The following is an 18856-nucleotide window of genomic DNA, read 5'->3' as shown; positions in this document are numbered from 1 at the left end:
TGGAGTGGTGAGGGGGAGGGAAAGGAAGGGTAGGGGGAAGGGGGGGAGGAGGCTGGAGTGGGGAGGAGGAGGAAAAGGAAGGGTAGTGGGCAGGGGGGTGGGGTGGGGGGGAGGGAGCAATAAAGTGCTGCTAGTGGGAGCATACAGGGATGAGATGGAGAGAGGGTAGGGCAGCTAGGTGCAGTCAGGAGGTTAGATGGTAGGCGGGGGAGAGAGGGAGGGGGGTAGCAGTAGAGGAGAAAAGTAAAAACACTGGGTGCATTAGCGAAATAGTGGACTTGGAGCTGGAATGGGAACAGGGAAGCAGCTAGATGGGTAGGGACAATGACTAAGAAGGTTGAGGCTGGGAGGGTTACGAGAATTTAGGAATGTAGGATATATTGCAGGGAGAGTTTCCACCTGCGCAGTTCAAAAAAGCTGGTGTTGTTGGGAAGGATCCAGATGGTACAGGCTGTGAAGCAGTCATTGAAACGAAGAATGTTGTGTTGGGATGCATGCCCAGCAACAGGGTGGTACAGTTGTTTCTTGGCCATAGTTTGTCAGTGGCCATTCATGCAGACAGACAGCATGTTGGTTGCAATGCCCACATAGAGTGCAGCACAGTGGATGCAGCTTAGCTTGTAGATCACACAACTGGTTTCACAGGTAGCCCTGCTTGTGATGGGATAGGTGATGTTTGTGATTGGACTGGAGTAGGTGGTGGTGGGAGGATGTTTGGGACAGGTCCTGCATCAGGGATATGAGCCATGATGCATGGGGCTGGGAGCAGGGGTTGTGTAGGGATTGACAAGCATATTGTGTAGGTTAGGTGGGCAGCAAAAAACCACTGTGGGAGATGTGGGAAGGATGTTGTTGTTGTTGTGGTCTTCAGTCCTGAGACTGGATTGATGCAGCTCTCCATGCTACTCTATCCTGTGCAAGCTGCTTCATCTCCCAGTACGTACTGCAGCCTACATCCTTCTGAATCTGCTTAGTGTATTCATCTCTTGGTCTCCCTCTATGATTTTTACCCTCCACGCTGCCCTCCAACACTAAATTGGTGATCCCTTGATGCCTCAGAACAAGTCCTACCAACCGATTCCTTCTTCTAGTCAAGTTCTGCCACAAACTCTTCTTCTCCCCAATTCTATTCAACACCTCCTCATTAGTTATGTGATCTACTCATTTAATCTTCAGCAATCTTCTGTAGCTCCACATTTCGAAAGCTTCTATTGTCTTCTTGTCCAAACTATTTATCATCCATGTTTCACTTCCATACATAGCTACAATCCATACAAATACTTTCAGAAACGACTTCTTGATACTTAAATCTATACTTGATGTTAACAAATTTCTCTTCTTCAGAAACACTTTCCTTGCCATTGACAGTCTATATTTTATACCCTCTCTACTTCGAGTGTCTACTTTAAGTGTCTCATTCCCTAATCTAATCCCCTCAGCATCACTCAAGTTAATTCGACTACATTCCATTATCCTCATTTTGCTTTTGTTGATGTTCATCTTATACCCTCCTTTCAAGACACTGTCCATTCCGTTCAACTGCTCTTCCAAGTCCTTTGCTGCCTCTGACAGAATTACAATGTCATCGGAAAACTTTAAAGTTTTTATTTCTTCTCCATGGATTTTAATACCTACTCCAAATTTTTCTTTTGTTTCCTTTATTGCTTGCTTAATATACAGATTGAATAATACCGGGGAGAGGCTACAACCCTGTCTCATTCCCTTCCCAACCACTGCTTCCCTTTCATGTCCCTCGGCTCTTATAACTGCCATCCGCTTTCTGTACAAATTGTAAATAGCCTTTCGCTCCCTGTATTTTACCCCTGCCACCTTCAGAATTTGGAACAGAGTATTCCAGTCAATGTTGTCAAAAGCTTTCTCTAAGTCTACAAATGCTAGAAATATAGGTTTGCCTTTTCTTAATCTAGCTTCTAAGATAAGTTGTAGGGTCAGTATTGCCTCAGGTGTTCCAATATTTCTACGGAATCCAAAATGATCTTCGCCAAGGTTGGCTTCCACCAGTTTTTTCATTCGTCTGTAAAGAATTCGCATTAGTATTTTGCAGCTGTGACTTATTAAACTGATAGTTCGGTAATTTTCACATCTGTGAACACCTGCTTTCTTTGGGATTGGAATTATTATATTCTTCTTGAAGTCTGAGGGTATTTCGCCTGTCTTATACATCTTGCTCACCAGATGGTAGAGTTTTGTCAGGACTGGCTCTTCCAAGGCCATCAGTAGTTCTAATGGAATGTTGTCTACTCCCGGGGCCTTGTTTTGACTTAGCTCTTTCAGTGCTCTGTCCAACTCTTCACGCAGTATCATATCTCCCATTTCATCTTCATCTACATCCTCTTCCATTTCCATAATATTGCCCTCAAGTACCTTGCCCTTGTATAGATCCTCGATATACTCCTTCCACCTTTCTGCTTTCCCGTCTTTGCTTAGAACTGGGTTTCCATCTGAGCTCTTAATATTCATACAAGTGGTTCTTTTTTCTCCAAAGCTCTCTTTAACTTTCCTGTGGGCAGTATCTATCTTACCCCTAGTGAGATAAAGCTTCTACATCCTTACATTTGTCCTCTAGCCATGCCTGCTTAGCCATTTTGTACTTCCTGTTGATCTCATTTTTGAGACGTTTGTATTCCTTTTTGCCTGCTTCATTTACTGCATTTTTATATTTTCTCCTTTCATTAATTACATTCAATATTTCTCCTGTCACCCAAGGATTTCTACTAGCCCTCGCCTTTCTACCTACTTGATCCTCTGCTGCCTTCACTACTTCATCCCTCAGAGCTGCCCATTCTTCTTCTTCTGTATTTCTTTCCCCCATTCTCGTCAATTGTTCCCTTATGCTCTACCTGAAACTCTGTACAACCTCTTGTTTAGTCAGTTTATCCAGGTCCCATCTCCTTAAATTCCCACCTTTTTGCAGTTTCTTCAGTTTTAATCTACAGTTCATAACCAATAGATTGTGGTCAGAGTCCACATCTGCCCCTGGAATTGTCTTACAATTTAAAACCTGGTTCCTAAATCTCTGTCTTACCATTATATAATCTACCTGAAACCTGTCAGTATCTCCAGGCTTCTTCCATGTATATAACCTTCTTTTATGATTCTTGAACCAAGTGTTAGCTGTGATTAAGTTATGCTCTGTGCAAAATTCTACCAGGTGGCTTCCTCTTTCATTTCTTACCCCCAATCCATATTCACCTACTACGTTTCCTTCTCTTCCTTTTCCTACTATCGAATTCCAGTCGCCAATGACTATTAAAATTTCGTCTCCTGTCACTATCTGAATAATTTCTTTTAACTCATTATACATTTCTTCAAATTCTTCGTCTTCTGCAGAGCTAGTTGGCATATAAACTTGTACTACTGTAGTAGGCGTGTGCTTTGTGTCTATCTTGGCCACAATAATGCGTTCATTATGCTGTTTGTAGTAGCTTACTCGCACTCCTATTTTTTTTATTCATTATTAAACCTACTCCTGCATTAGCCCTATTTGAATTTCTATTTATAACCCTGTATTCACCTCACCAAAAGTCTTGTTCCTCCTGCCACTGAACTTCACTAATTCTCACTATATCTAACTTTAACCTATCCATTTCCCTTTTTAAATTTTCTAGCCTACCTACCCGATTAAGGGATCTGACATTCCATGCTCCGATCCATAGAACGCCAGTTTTCTTTCTCCTGATAAGGACGTCCTCTAGAGCAGTCCCCACGCAGAGATCCGAATGGGGGACTATTTTACCTCCGAAATATTTTACCCATTTAACCATACAGTAAAGCTGCATGCCCATGGGAACTATTATGGCTGTAGTTCCCCCTTGCTTTCAGCTGTTCACACTACCATCATAGCGAGTCCGTTTTGGTTAGTGTTAGAAGGCCAGATCAGTCAATCATCCAGACTGTTGCCCCTGCAACTATTGAAAAGGCTGCTGCCCCTCTTCAGGAACCACACATTTGTCTGGCCTCTCAACAGATACCCCTCCGTTGTGGTTGCACCTACAGTACGGCTATCTGTACCGCTGAGGCACGCAAGCCTCCCCACCAACGGCAAGGTCTATGGTACAGGGAGGGTGGGGGGTGGGGTGGGGGGGGGGGCAGAGTAGTGGGTAGGATATTGCTCATTTCAAGGCACAATGAGAGGTAGTCTAACCTCTGGTGGAGAATGTAATTCAGTTGCTCCAGTCTTGGGTGGTACTGAGTCGTGAGGGGAATGCTCCTCTGTGGCTGGACATTTGGGAGGTGGTGGGTAACTGGAAAGATAAGGCACAGGACATCTGTTTCTGTACAAGGTTGGGAGGGAGGATAATTGTGGTCCGTGAAGGCCTCAGTGAAACTCTCAGTACATTTCATCTGCATCTATCTCCATTTACGTGATTACTCTGCTATTGACAATAAAGTGCCTGGCAGAGGGTTCAATGAACCACCTTGAAGCTGTCCCACTACCGTTCCATTCTCGAACGGCGAGCAGGTAAAACAAGCACTAGAATTTTTCTTTGCGAGCCCTGATTTCTTTTATTTTATTGTGATGATCATCTCTCCCTCTTAGGTGGGTGCCAATAGAATATTTTCGCAATTGGAGGAGAAAACTGGTGATTGAAATTTCATGAGAAGATCCCATCGCAATGAGAAACATCTCTGTTATAATGATTGCTGCTCCAATTCACTTATCATATCTGTGGCACTATCTCACACCACACAGCAATACTCCAAAATAGGGCAGACAAGCGTGGTGTAAGCAGTCTCTTTAGTAGACCTGTTACACCTTCTAAGTGTTCTGCCAATGAATCGCAATCTTTGGTGTGCTCTACCCACAACACTGTCTAGGTGATTGTTCCAATTTAGGTTATTTGTAATTGTAATCCCTAAGTATTTAAATGAATTTATGGCCGTAAGATTTGTATGATTTATCGCGAATCAAAATTTAATGGATTTCTTTTAGTACTCATGTGAATAACTTCACACTTTTCTTTATTCAGGGTCAACTGCCACTTTTCGCACCATACAGATAACTCATCTAAATCATTTGGCAATTCATTTTGGTGATTTGATGACTTTACATGATGGTAAATGACAGCATCATCTGCAAACAATATAAGACAGCTACTAAGATTGTCTCCTATGTTGCTGATATAGATCAGGAACAATAGAGGGCCTATAACACTTCCTTGTGGAATGTCGGATTTTACTTCTGTTTTAGTCAATGACTTTCCATTTATTACTACGAACTGTGACCTTCCTGACAGGAAATCACGAATCCAGTCACACAACTGTGGCAATACTCCATTGGCACCCAGTTTGGTTAGAAGACTCTTGTGAGGAATGGTGCCAAAAGCCTTCTGGAAATCTAAAAATATGGCATCAATTTGACATCCCCTGTCGAGAGCACTCATTACTTCATGAGTATAAAGAGCTGGTTGTGTTTCACAAGAATGATAATTTCTGAATCTGTGCTGACTATGTGTCAATAAATCGTTTTCTTCAAGGTATTTCATAATGTCTGAATGCAGTATATGTTCCAAAACCCTACTGCAAATCAACGTTAGTGATATGGGCCTGTAATTCAACGGATTACACCTACTTCCCTTTTTGGGTATTGGTGTGGCTTGAACAATTTTCCAGTCTTTAGATACAGATTTTTCTGTGAGTGAGCGGTTCTATATAATTGTTTATTGTAGCAGCATACTCTGAGAGGAACCTGACTGGTATACAATCTCGACCGGAGGCCTTGGCTTTATTAAGTGATTTAAGCTGCTTTGTTACACTGAGGATATCTACTATGTTTCTCATCTTGGCAGTTGTTATTGACTGGAATTCAGGAATATTTACTTCATCTTCTTTGGTGAAGGAGTTTCGGAAAACCGTGTTTAGCAACTCTGCTTTAGTGGCACTGTCATCAGTGACTTCACCGTTGTTATTGCGCAGTGAAGGTTTTGATTGCGTCTTTGCCACTGGTGTGTTTTATTTTTGACCAGAATCTGTTTGGGTTTTCTGCCTGATTTCGAGCCAGAATTTTGTTGTGGAAATTATTAAAAGCATCTCGCATTGAAGTACGTGCTATATTTCGAACTTCAGCAAAAATTTGCCAGTCTTGAGGATTTTGCATTCTTTTAAATTTGGCATGCATTTTTAATTGCTTCTGCAACAGTGATCTGACCCGTTTTGTGTACCATGGGGGATCAGTACCATCACTTATTAACTTACCTGGTTTATATCTCTCAATTTCTGTTGATACTATATCTTTGAAATCATTCCACAGTTTTTCTATGCTTACATGATCCCACAACATCCCCCCAATGAACCACGTACCTTGCCGTTGGTGGGGAGGCTTGTGTGCCTCAGCGATACAGATACCCTTACCGTAGGTGCAGCCACAACGGAGGGGTATCTGTTGAGAGGCCAGACAAACGTGTGGTTCCTGAAGAGGGGCAGCAGCCTTTTCAGTAGTTGCAGGGGCAACAGTCTGGATGATTGACTGATCTGGCCTTGTAACACTAACCAAAACAGCCTTGCTATGCTGGTAGTGAGCGAAAGGCTATTTACAATTTGTATAGAAACCAAATGGCAGTTATAAGAGTTGAGGGGCATGAAAGGGAAGCAGTGGTTGGGAAGGGAGTGAGACAGGGTTGTAGCCTCTCCCCGATGTTATTCAATCTGTATATTGAGCAAGCAGTGAAGGAAACAAAAGAAAAATTCGGAGTAGGTATTAAAATCCACGGAGATGAAATAAAAACTTTGAGGCTCGCCGATGACATTGCAATTCTGTCAGAGACAGCAAAGGACTTGGAAGAGCAGTTGAATGGAATGGATAGTGTCTTGAAAGGAGGATATAAGATGAACATCAACAAAAGCAAAACGAGGATAACGGAATGTAGTCGAATTAAGTCGGGTGATGCTGAGGGTATTAGATTAGGAAATGAGACACTTAAAGTAGTAAAGGAGTTTTGCTATTTGGGGAGCAAAATAACTGATGATGGTCGAAGTAGAGAGGATACAAAATGTAGACTGGCAATGGGAAGGAAAGCGTTTCTGAAGAAGAGAAATTTGTTAACATCGAGTATAGATTTAAGTGTCAGGAAGTCGTTTCTGAATGTATTTGTATGGAGTGTAGCCGTGTATGGAAGTGAAACATGGATGATAAATAGTTTAGACAAGAAGAGAATAGAAGCTTTCGAAATGTGGTGCTACAGAAGAATGCTGAAGATTAGATGGGTAGATCACATAACTAATGAGGAGGTTTTAAAGAGGATTGGGGAGAAGAGAAGTTTGTGGCACAACTTGACTAGAAGAAGGGACCGGTTGGTAGGACATGTTCTGAAGCATTAAGGGATCACAAATTTAGCATTGGAGGGCAGTGTGGAGGGTAAAAATCGTATAGGGAGACAAAGAGATGAATACACAAAGCACATTCAGAAGGATATAGGTTGCAGTAGGTACTGGGAGATGAAGAAGCTTGCACAGGATAGAGTAGCATGGAGAGCTGCATCAAACCAGTCTCAGGACTGAAGACCACAACAACAACAACATGATCAGATTGGAAAGAGTGATGAATGTCTCTTAAAAAGGTGTTAAGAGCATTTTTATCAGCTTTCTTAAATACTTTACTTTTCTTGTTGATGGTTGTAGATGTTTCGGTATTCATGCTAGCAGCAAGTGCCTTGTGGTCGCTAATCCTTGTATTCATCATGATACATATTATTTGTCCAGGATTATTTGTTGCTAAGAGGTCAAGTATGCTTCCGCAACCATTTATGCTTAGAGTGGGCTCATGAACTAATTTTTCAAAATAATTTGATGAGAAAGCATTCAGTACAATTTCGGATGACACTTTATGCCTGCTGCCGGTTTTATATGTACAATTTTTCCAGCATATTGAGGGTAGATTGACATCACCACCCACTATAATTGTATGAGCGGGCTCTCATTTGAAATCTGACTCAAGTTTTCTTTGAACTGTTCAGCAACTGTATGTTCTGAGTTGGGGGTCGGTAAAACGATTCGATTAATAGTTTAGTCCGATTGTCTAGTACAACCTCTACCCATACTATTTCGCAGGAACTATCTACTTCAATTTCACTACAAGGCATACTACCTCTGACAGCAATAAATACTCCACCACCAACTGTATTTAATCTATCCTTTCTGAACACTGTTAGATCATTTGAAAAAATTTCAGCTGATCTTATTTCCAGGTTTAGCCAACTTTCTGTACCTATAGCTATTTGAGCTTCAGTACTTTCTATTAGGGCTTGGAGCTCTGATTCTTTCCCAACACAGCTATGACAATTTACAACTACAATACTGAACATTTCTACAACTACCTTACTATGTTTTACCTGCCCCCTTTTAGACAGATGCCCTTTCTGTGGTTACCTGAGACCCTCTAACCTAAAAGACCGCCCAGCCCCTCCCTCACAGTCCCCGCTAACCGTGTAGCCTTCTAGTGTGTTTAGTGGCCTCCTGAACTATTAAGCGGAACCCAGAAACCAACCACCCGATGGTGCAAGTGAAGGAATCTGCAGCCTACATGGTCACAGAACTGCCTGAACCTCTAATTCAGACCGTCCACTCAGCTCTGCATTAAAGGACCACAGCCAGTTCTATCGATGATGCTGCAGATGGTGAGCTCTGCTGCCTTAATCTCGGAAGCAAGACTGGCAGTCTTTACCATTTCCACTAGCCGCCTGAAATGAGAGAGAATCTCCTCCGATCCAAACTGACACATGTCATTGCTACCGGCATGAAACACCACCTGCAATTGGCTGCACCCTGTACGCACACAGAGTGCACACTGTCTTCCTTCCCATCCTTGGCAGCCGTGTTCCTAAGAGACCCCATTATGCACCTAACATTGGAGTTCCCAACTACCAGCGAACCCACCCTCTGTGTATGCCCAGACCTTTCTGGCTGAGAAGCTTCCTCTGGAACAGGGTGGATGACTACATCCAACTCAGAGACATCGTCAGCCACAGATAACGCCCAAAACCTGTTCGTCAAACGAACCAGGAAGGCCCTACGATCGGCCCCTCGGAACGTTTTTTGCTGCCTGCAAGACTTTGGAATGATCTCCCACTTGACCAAGGTGAGGGGTCAACCTCAATGCAGGCAGTACCCAGAGCGGTCACTGCAGTGGACCGATCAGGGGACACGTGGGATGTGCTCGACGTCTCTCGCATCCCTGCATCTGACTCCTCACAGTGATGCCCCTAGACAGCAGGCTCAAACTGTGTGACGGAAGGCAATGCAGCCCGGAGCTGTGAGCGAAGGGTTGCCAACTCAGCTCGGATCTGTACACAACAATCACGGTTCCTATCCATTACTGCAGTTGCTCCTGTTTGAAGCTCATAAAAATATGTAACGAACGGTGTTCTCGCCTGATTAGCAGCAGGAACTTGTGGTGCACTCTGACAGTCTAACCAACACTGAGCTATACTAACCAAAACAAACAAAAGCCAGTAAAATACGAGGGTCGATAGCAATGGTGGTACTCTCTGCTACACCATTATTAAAATAAAAGGTTGTGCCTAGTAAGCACTCAAACATGCAAGAAAATACAAAAATAAACTAGTAACTACACAGATAAATGATAATAAGTTGCTCCTGTTTGAAACTCGTAACAATATGTAATAAACAAAGAATGTACTCGCCTTATTAGCAGCAGGAACTCGTGGTGCACTCTCACTGATGGTCTAACTTAAGGGGGGATTGCTTGTCACTGGAGATGCGATTGACACGGGTGGCTAGGCTGTATGGAAAAGACTTCTCAGTATGGAATGGGTGGCAGCTGCCGAAGTGGAGGTACCGGTTGTGGTTGGTACGTTTGATATAGACAGGGGAGCTGATGTAGCCATCTTCGAGAAAGGTGGTTGTCGAGTTGAGTAGGACCAGAGGTTCTGGAGGACTGCAGATAGGGTTTCCTCACCCTCGATCCAGGTTACAAAGATATCATCAATGAATCTGAACCAGGTGAGGGGTTTAGGATTTTGGTTCTGGGTGTTTAGGAAGGATTCTTCTAGATGGGCCATGAATAGGTTATCACAGGATGGTGCCATGCAGGTGCCCACAGGTGTACCCGGGATTTGTTTGTAGGTAATGTCTTCAAAGGAGAAGTAACTATGAGTGAGGTACAGTTGGTCATGGTGACTAGGAAGGGGGTTGCTGGTTTGGAATCTGTTGGATGTTGGTAAAGGTAGTGTTCAATAATGGTAAGGCCATCAGCATTAGGGATGTTAGTGTAAAAGGAGGTGGCATCAATAGTGACAAGCAGGGCACCAACTGGTAAAGGAACAGGAAATGTGGAGAGTCGGTGAAGGAAAGGGTTAGTATCTTTTATATAGCAGGGTAGCTTGTGGATAACAGGCTGAAGCTGTTGGTCTATGAGTGCAGAGATTCTCTCAGCAAGGGCCAGTAGCTGGCCACAATGGGGAGTCCTGGGTGGTTGGGTTTTGGAAAAAATTAAATGAGGGCATGGCATCACTGGCCACAGACGCCAAGTGCAAGTCCTACTTCAGTCGACGCAACATTGGGAGACTTGTGCACTGGTGATAATGAGGACAAAGTGGAGGTACCCCATGAACCATGGACCTTGCCCGTTGGCGGGGAGGCTCGCGTGTCTCGGCATTACAGATGGCCGTACCGTAGGTGCAATCACAACGGAGGGGAATCTGTTGAGAGGCCAGAGAAACATGTGGTTCCTGAATAGGGGCAGCAGCCTTTTCAGTAGTTGCAGGGGCAACAGTCTGGATGATTGACTGATCTGGCCTTGTAACATTAACCAAAACGGCCTTGCTGTGCTGGTACTGCGAACGGCTGAAAGCAAGGGGAAACTACAGCCGTAATTTTTCCCGAGGACATGCAGCTTTACTGTATGATTAAATGATGATGGCGTCCTCTTGGGTAAAAGATTCCGGAGGTAAAATAGTCCCCCATTCGGATAACCGGGCGGGGACTACTCAACAGGACGTGATTATCAGGAAAAAGAAAACTGGTGTTCTATGGATCGGAGTGTGGAATGTCGGATCCCTTTACTGGGCAGGTAGATTAGAAAATTTAAAAATGGAAATGGATAGGATAAAGTTAGACATAGTGGGAATTAGTGAAGTTCGGTGGCAGGAGGAACAAGACTTTTGGTCCGGTGAATACAGGATTAAAAAACACACAATCAAATAGGGGTAATGCAGGAGTAGGTTTAATAATGAAAAAAAAAAAAAAAAATAGGAGTGTGGGTAAGCTACTACAAACAGCATAGTGAACGCATTATTGTGGCCAAGATAGACATGAAGCCCATGCATACTACAGTAGTACAAGTTTATATGCCAACTAGTTCTGCAGATGATGAAGAAATTGATGAAATGTATGATGAGATACAAGAAATTATTCAGGTAGTGAAGGGAGACGAAAATTTAATAGTCATGGGTGACTGGAATTCCAGAGTAGGAAAAGGGAGAGAAGGAAACGTAGTAGGTGAATATGGATTGGGGCTAAGAAATGAAAGAGGCAGCCGCCTGGTAGAGTTTTGCACACAGCATAACTTAATCATAGTTAACACTTGGTTCAAGAATCATGAAAGAAGATTGTATACATGGAAGAATCCTGGAGATACTAGAAGGTATCAGATAGATTATATAATGGTAAGACAGAGATTTAGGAACCAGGTTTTAAATTGTAAGACATTTCCAGGGGCAGATGTGGACTCTGACCACAATCTATTGGTTATGAACTGTAGATTAAAACTGAAGAAACTGCAAAAAGATGGGAATTTAAGGAGATGGGACCTGGATAAACTGAAAGAACCAAAGTTTGTACAGAGTTTCAGGGAGAGCATAAGGGAACAATTGACAGGAATGGGGGAAAGAAGTACAGTAGAAGAAGAATGCGTAGCTCTGAGGGATGAAGTAGTGAAGGCAGCAGAGGATCAAGTAGGTAAAAAGACGAGGGCTAGTAGAAATCCTTGGGTAACAGAAGAAATATTGAACTTAATTGATGAAAGGAGAAAATATAAAAATGCAGTAAATGAAGCAGGCAAAAAGGAATACAGACATCTCAAAAATGAGATCGACAGGAAGTGCAAAATGGCTAAGCAGGGATGGCTAGAGGAAAAATGTAAGGATGTAGAGGCTTATCTCACTAGGGGTACAATAGATACTGCCTACAGGAAAATTAAAGAGACCTTTGGAGAAGAGAGAACCACTTGTATGAATATCAAGAGCTCAGATGGAAACACAGTTGTAAGCAAAGAAGGGAAAGCAGAAAGGTGGAAGGAAGTATATAGAGGGTCTATACAAGGGCGATGTACTTGAGGACAATATTATGGAAATGGAAGAGGATGTAGATGAAGATGAAATGGGAGATACGATACTGTATGAGGAGTTTGACAGAGGACTGAAAAACCTGAGTCGAAACAAGGCTCCGGGAGTAGACAACATTCCATTAGAACTACTGATGGCCTTGGAAGAGCCAGTCCTGACAAAACTCTACCATCTTGTGAGCAAGATGTATGAGACAGGCGAAATACCCTCAGACTTCAAGAAGAATATAATAATTCCAATCCCAAAGAAAGCAGGTGTTCACAGATGTGAAAATTACGGAAGTACCAGTTTAATAAGTCACAGCTGCAAAATACTAATGCAAATTCTTTACAGACGAATGGAAAAACTGGTGAAAGCCAACCTTGGCAAAGATCAGTTTGGATTCTGTAGAAATATTGGAACACGTAAGGCAATACTGACCTTACGACTTATCTTAGAAGAAAGATTAAGGAAAGGCAAACCCATGTTTCTAGCATTTGTAGACTTAGAGAAAGCTTTTGACAATGTTGACTGGAATACTCTCTTTCAAATTCTAAAGGTGGTAGGGGTAAAATACAGGAAGCGAATGGCTATTTACAATTTGTACAGAAACCAGATGGCAATTATAAGATTTGAGGGGCATGGTTGGGAAGCAGTGGTTGGGAAGGGAGTGAGACAGGGTTGTAGCCTCTCCCCGATGTTATTCAATCTGTATATTGAGCAAGCAGTAAAGAAAACTAAAGAAAAGTTTGGAGTAGGTATTAAAATCCATGGAGGAGAAATAAAAACTTTGAGGTTCGCCGATAACATCGTAATTCTGTTAGAGACAGCAAAGGACTTGGAAGAGCAGTTGAATGGAATGGACAGTGTGTTGAAAGGAGGATATAAGATGAACATCAACAAAAGCAAAATGAGGATAATGGAATGTAGTCGAATTAAGTCGGGTGATGCTGAGGGAATTAGATTAGGAAAGGAGACGCTTAAAGTAGTAAAGGAGTTTTGCTATTTGGGGAGCAAAATAACTGATGATGGTCGAAGTAGAGAGGATATAAAATGTAGACTGGCAATGGCAAGGAAAGCGTTTCTGAAGAAGAGAAATTTGTTAACATCAAGTATAGATTTAAGTGTCAGGAAGTCATTTCTGAAAGTATTTGTATGGATTGTAGCCATGTATGGAAGTGAAACATGGACGATAAATAGTTTGGACAAGAAGAGAATAGAAGCTTTCGAAATGTGGTGCTACAGAAGAATGCTGAAGATTAGATGGGTAGATCACATAACTAATGATGAAATATTGAATAGAATTGGGGAGAAGAGGAGTATGTGGCACAACTTGACAAAAACAAGGTACCGGTTAGTAGGACATGTTCTGAGGCATCAAGGGATCACAAATTTAGCATTGGAGGGCAGCGTGGAGGGTAAAAATTGTAGAGGGAGACCAAGAGATGAATACACTAAGCAGATTCAGAAGGATGTGGGTTGCAGTAAGTACTGGGAGATGAAGAAGCTTGCACAGGATAGGGTAGCATGGAGAGCTGCATCAAACCAGTCTCAGGACTGAAGACCACAACAACAACAACAACAACAACAGATGAGGACAACACAACACCCAGTCCTTGAGCAGAGAAAATCTCTCAATCTGGCCAGGAATCGAACCTGGGCCTACTTGTGTGGGATGTGAGCATGTTACCACTCAGCTAAGGTGGTGGGTAGGAGGTTTATGGACTTTAGGAAACATGTAGAAGGTAGGAGTGCATTGAGTGGTAGGGCTGAGGAGAGAGATGGACGCTGGTGAAAGGTTCTGGCTTGAGCCTAAGGATTTGAGGAAAGATTGGAGATCCTGCTGAGTTTCTGGAACATGGTCACTGTGGCAGGGTTTGTAGGTGGATTGATCTGACAGCTAGCACAGCCCTTCTGCCAGGTAGTCATTGCAGTTGAAAGCAAAAGTGGTGGAGCCTTTGTCAGCAGGTAGTATTGTAAGGTTGGGATCAGTTTTTAGGTGATGTATTACAGTTCTCTCAGCAGATGTAAGGTTAGTTTGCATATTGAGGGATTTGGGGAATGATGGTGAGACAAGGTTCAAGGCTAAGAAATTCTGGACAGAATTTGACTTGGGACGGGAGAGGGGATCATGGTTGGATGGAGGAGTAAACTGGGTCAGGCAGGGTTCAACATTGGTGTTTGGTTGAGTCTGACTGGCAGGTTTCGTGGCAAAAACATGTTTCCACTGTAGGGACTGGGAGAAGAAGAGAAGATCTTTAAAAAGCCCTGCATGACAGACATCCCATGTTAAAGGGACCAATATTAAAAAGTGCCCCACTCGAATATCTCCAAATCTAATGAAATTTGGTGTGAAGGTTCTAAATGTGCTTTGATGGTTATACACCAAATTTCAGTCCAGTACCTTCGGTGGTTGAATTTTTAGAAGCTTTTAAAGAGAGGCTACTCACCTTTGCATCTTGTATGAAGGTGCAAAGGTGTCAAGCTTGCTACGCTTTTTTAAAAGTTCTAGCAAACATTAGGTCATTTGCTTTAATACACATAGACAACTTTTTATGCTGAACCACACCACGACAAAAATTAGGGATTTAGCCACACCTAAATATAGATACAGGTGTCCAAAGTGGCTAAAAATTCATGGCACTATTCTAAGAGCCAAGGTTTGACCAACCACTGCTACTTTTCATATGAACAAATCACATCAAAATTTCAGGGGGTTTATTCTTACCTATGATGTCTATATATGGATCAAATTTAATTAACATTGCATGCCTAGGTGAAAAGATTTTTTTTTTTTTTTTTTTTTTTTGGGGGGGGGGGGGGGGGTCATCAGCCTTCTGACTGGTTTGATGTGGCCAGCCATGAATTCCTCTCCTGCGCCAATCTCTTCATCTCAGAGTAGCACTTGCAACCTACGTCCTCAATTATTTGCGGGATGTATTCCAATATCTGTCTTCCTCTACAATTATTTTCCCTCTACAGCTCCCTCTAGTACCATGGAACTCATATCGTCATGTCTTATCAGATGTTGTATCATACTGTCCCTTCTCCTTATCCGTATTTTCCACATATTCCTTTTCTTCCCAGTTCTGCGCAGAACATCCTCATTCCTTACCTTATCAGTCCACCAAATTTTCAACATTAGTCTGTAGCACCACATCTCAAATGCTTTGATTCTCTTCTGTTCCGGTTTTCTCACAGTCCATGTTTCACTACCATACAATGCTGTGCTGCAAATGTACATTCTCACAAATTTCTTCCTCAAGTTAAGGCCTATGTTTGATGCTAACAGACATCTCTTGGGCAGGAACGCCCTTTTTGCCATTGCTTGTCTACTTTTGATGTCCTCCTTGATCTGTCCATCATAGGTTATTTTACTGCCTAGGTAGCAGAATTCCTTAACTTCATCTACTTCATAATCATCCATCCTGATGTTAAGTTTCTTGCTGTTCTCATTTCTGCTACTTCTCATTACTTTCGTCTTCCTTTGATTTACACTTAGTTCATTTCTGTACTCATTAGATGGTTCATTCTGTTCATCAGATCATGTAATTCTTCTTCACTTTCGCTGATGATAGCAATGTCATCAGCAAATTGTATCATTGATTTCCTTTCACATTGAATTTTAATTCCATTCTTGAACCTTTCTTTTATTTCCATCATAGCTTCTTTGATGTACATACTGAACAGAAGGGGTGAAAGACTACTTCCCTGTCTTACACCTTTCTTAATCCAAGCACTTTGTTCTTGGTCAGCCACTCTTATTATTCCTCCTGGCTCTTGTACATATTGTACATCACCCGTCTCTCCCTATAGCTTATCCCTATTTTTCTCAAAATTTCGAACCTCTTGCATCATTTTACATGCTTTTTCCAGGTCAACAAATTCTATGAATGTGTCTTGATTTTTCTTTAGTCTTGCTTCTGTTATCAACCGCAACAACAGAATTGCCTCTCTGGTGCCATTACCTTTCCTAAAGCCAAACTGATCACCATCTATCACAACCTCAATTTTCTTTTCCATTCCTATGTATATTACTCTGTCAGTAACTTGGAGCCATGGGCTGTTAAGCTGATTGTGTGATAATTTTCACACTTGTCAGCTCTTGCAGTCTTTGGAATTGTGTGAATGATATTTTTCTGAAAGTCAGATGGTATGTCGCTAGACTCATGAATTCTACGCACCAACGTGGATAGTCATTTTGTTGCCACTTCCCCCAATGATTTTCGAAATTCTGATGGAATATTATCTATCCCTTCTGCCTTATTTGATCTGAAGTTCTCCAAAGCTCTTTTAAAATCTGATTCTGATACTGGATCCCCTATCTCTTCTAAACCGACTCCTGCTTCTTCTTTCATCACATAAGACAAATCTTCCCCTCATAGAGGATTTCAGTGTGTTCTTTCCACCTAACCATTCTCTCTTCTGCATTTAACAGTGGAATTCCTGTTGCACTCTTAATGTTAAAGCCCTTCCTTTTTATGCCACTGACAGTTGTTTTGACTTTCCTGTATGCCGAATCTATCCTTCTGACAATCATTTGTTTTTCGATTTCATCATATTTTTCATAGAGCCTGTGTTTCCTATTTATTTCATTCCTCAGTGACTTATACAAAGGATGTTCATAAAGTTTTGGACAGTCATCTCTATTTTTTTAATTTTTTGCAGAAGGAAAGAGAAATTTTATGTGAACATACTTGGAACATTTAGCTATAATTTAGTATGTAAAAGTATTTTCGTTTATTTACATGTGGGCCATAATGGACTATGAAGTAGATGTCAGGTTGCGACAACGTTTGGTGATGGAGTTCCTCTTCAAGACCGGCGATGACTCTGCCACATCGATTCACAGGAAGTTGCTCTCTGTTTCTGGGGAGGACACAATGGATTGCAGCATTATCCAGCAGTGATTGCAGAGTTTTAAAGAAGGTGATTTTCTCTACTGGACAATCCACGATGTGGTAGACCAACGATGGCAGTGAGTGATGTGAATAAGGAGACCATTGATCAAATCATCCCAAATTACAAATGTGTGACGACACAACAGCTTGCTGAAATGATCCGTTTGTCATTGGGTAGTGTGGTATCACTGGTACAGTCACTAGGGTACAGAGAAATCTGTGCTCAATGAGGAAGAATATGTGCGAGGGTCTCATGAAGACCTTTACTGAAGAGTGGAAACAGTGTTTTGATGGTATTATTACCAAGGATGAAACATGGTTGTTTCTGTCCGAACCTGAGAGCAAAACACAATCCAAGGAGTGGCATCATACGGGTTCCACTCAGGAGAAGAAAACAAGACAGCAGGCCAAAAAGTGATGGCCTCCTTCTTCTGGGATCGGTGTGGGGCCATTTTCATTGACTTTTTGGAACCTGGCTGCACAATTAACCCAGACCATTACTGTTTGTCACTGGACAAGCTGCAATGTGCCATCAAGACCCACATACCACAGCTTCAGGGTCAGCTCATTAGACTACACCATGACAATGCCAAACCCCATACAGCCCACATGACGCAAGAAAAAATCAGGAAAATGGGTTGGAAAATTGTTCCTCATCCTCCCTACAGTCCGGACTTGGCTCCATCTGATTTTTACCTGTTTGGTCATCTGAAGACCCACCTGTGTGGTAAAATGTTTGATAATGAGAAAGACCTTATTTCCTGTGTCAAGCGATTGTGTAAAATTCAATCCCCAGAATTTCAGCAAAGTGCATTTACATCGTGGAAAGAACATTGGGCCATATGTATCACAGCTGATGGAGGCTACATTGAATAAGCTCAATGTATAGCTAAATTTTCCTAGTATGTTCACAAAAAATTTCATTCTCTTCCTGCAAAAAATAAAAACAAAATTAGAGACGACTATGCAAAACTTTTTGAATGCCCTTTGTATTTCTGTATTACTGAGTTTCCCAGAACATTTTTGTACTTCCTCCTTTTATTGATCAACTGAAGTATTTCTTCTGTTACCCAAGGTTTCTTTACAGTTACCTTCTTTGTACCTATGTTTTCTTTCCTACTTCTGCGATGGCCCTTTTTAGAGATGTCCACCCCTCTTCAACTGTAATACCTACTGAGCTATTCCCTATTGCTGTAACTATAGCCTTAGAGAACTTCAAGCATATCTCATCATTCCTTAATACTTCTGTATCCCACTTCTTTTCATCTTGATTCTTCCTGACTAATCTCTTAAGCTTCGGCCTATTCATCATCACTCCTATATTGTGATCTAAGTCTATATCTGCTCTTCCGTATGCCTTAAATCCAGCATCTGATTTTGGAATCCCTTTTTGACCATGATGTAATCTAACTGAAATCTTGATGTGTCACCCGATCTTTTCCAAGTATACCTCCTCCTATTGTGATTCTTGAACAGAGTTTTTGCTATTACTAGCTGAAATTTATTACAGAACTCAATTAGTCTTTCCCTCTCTCTCATTCCTTGTCCCAAGCCCACATTCTCCTGTAATCTTTTCTTCTCCTCCTTGCCCTACAACTGCATTCCAGTCCCTCATGACTATTAGATTTCCATCTCCCCTTACGTATTACTCTTTCA

General features: G+C 42.0%; 1 protein-coding gene across 1 annotated transcript in view; it reads right to left on the bottom strand.

The window, feature by feature from the left end:
• LOC126235648 (dynein axonemal heavy chain 3) overlaps nt 1-18856 on the bottom strand; it is a 1245905-nt gene that overhangs the window by 79149 nt on the left and 1147900 nt on the right. The window lies entirely within an intron of this gene.

Source organism: Schistocerca nitens, chromosome 2 (assembly GCF_023898315.1).
Source record: "Schistocerca nitens isolate TAMUIC-IGC-003100 chromosome 2, iqSchNite1.1, whole genome shotgun sequence".
Lineage (NCBI taxonomy): Eukaryota > Metazoa > Arthropoda > Insecta > Orthoptera > Acrididae > Schistocerca > Schistocerca nitens.
Note: the sequence above shows the minus strand (reverse complement) of the source record. Positions and strands in the feature narration are given on the sequence as shown.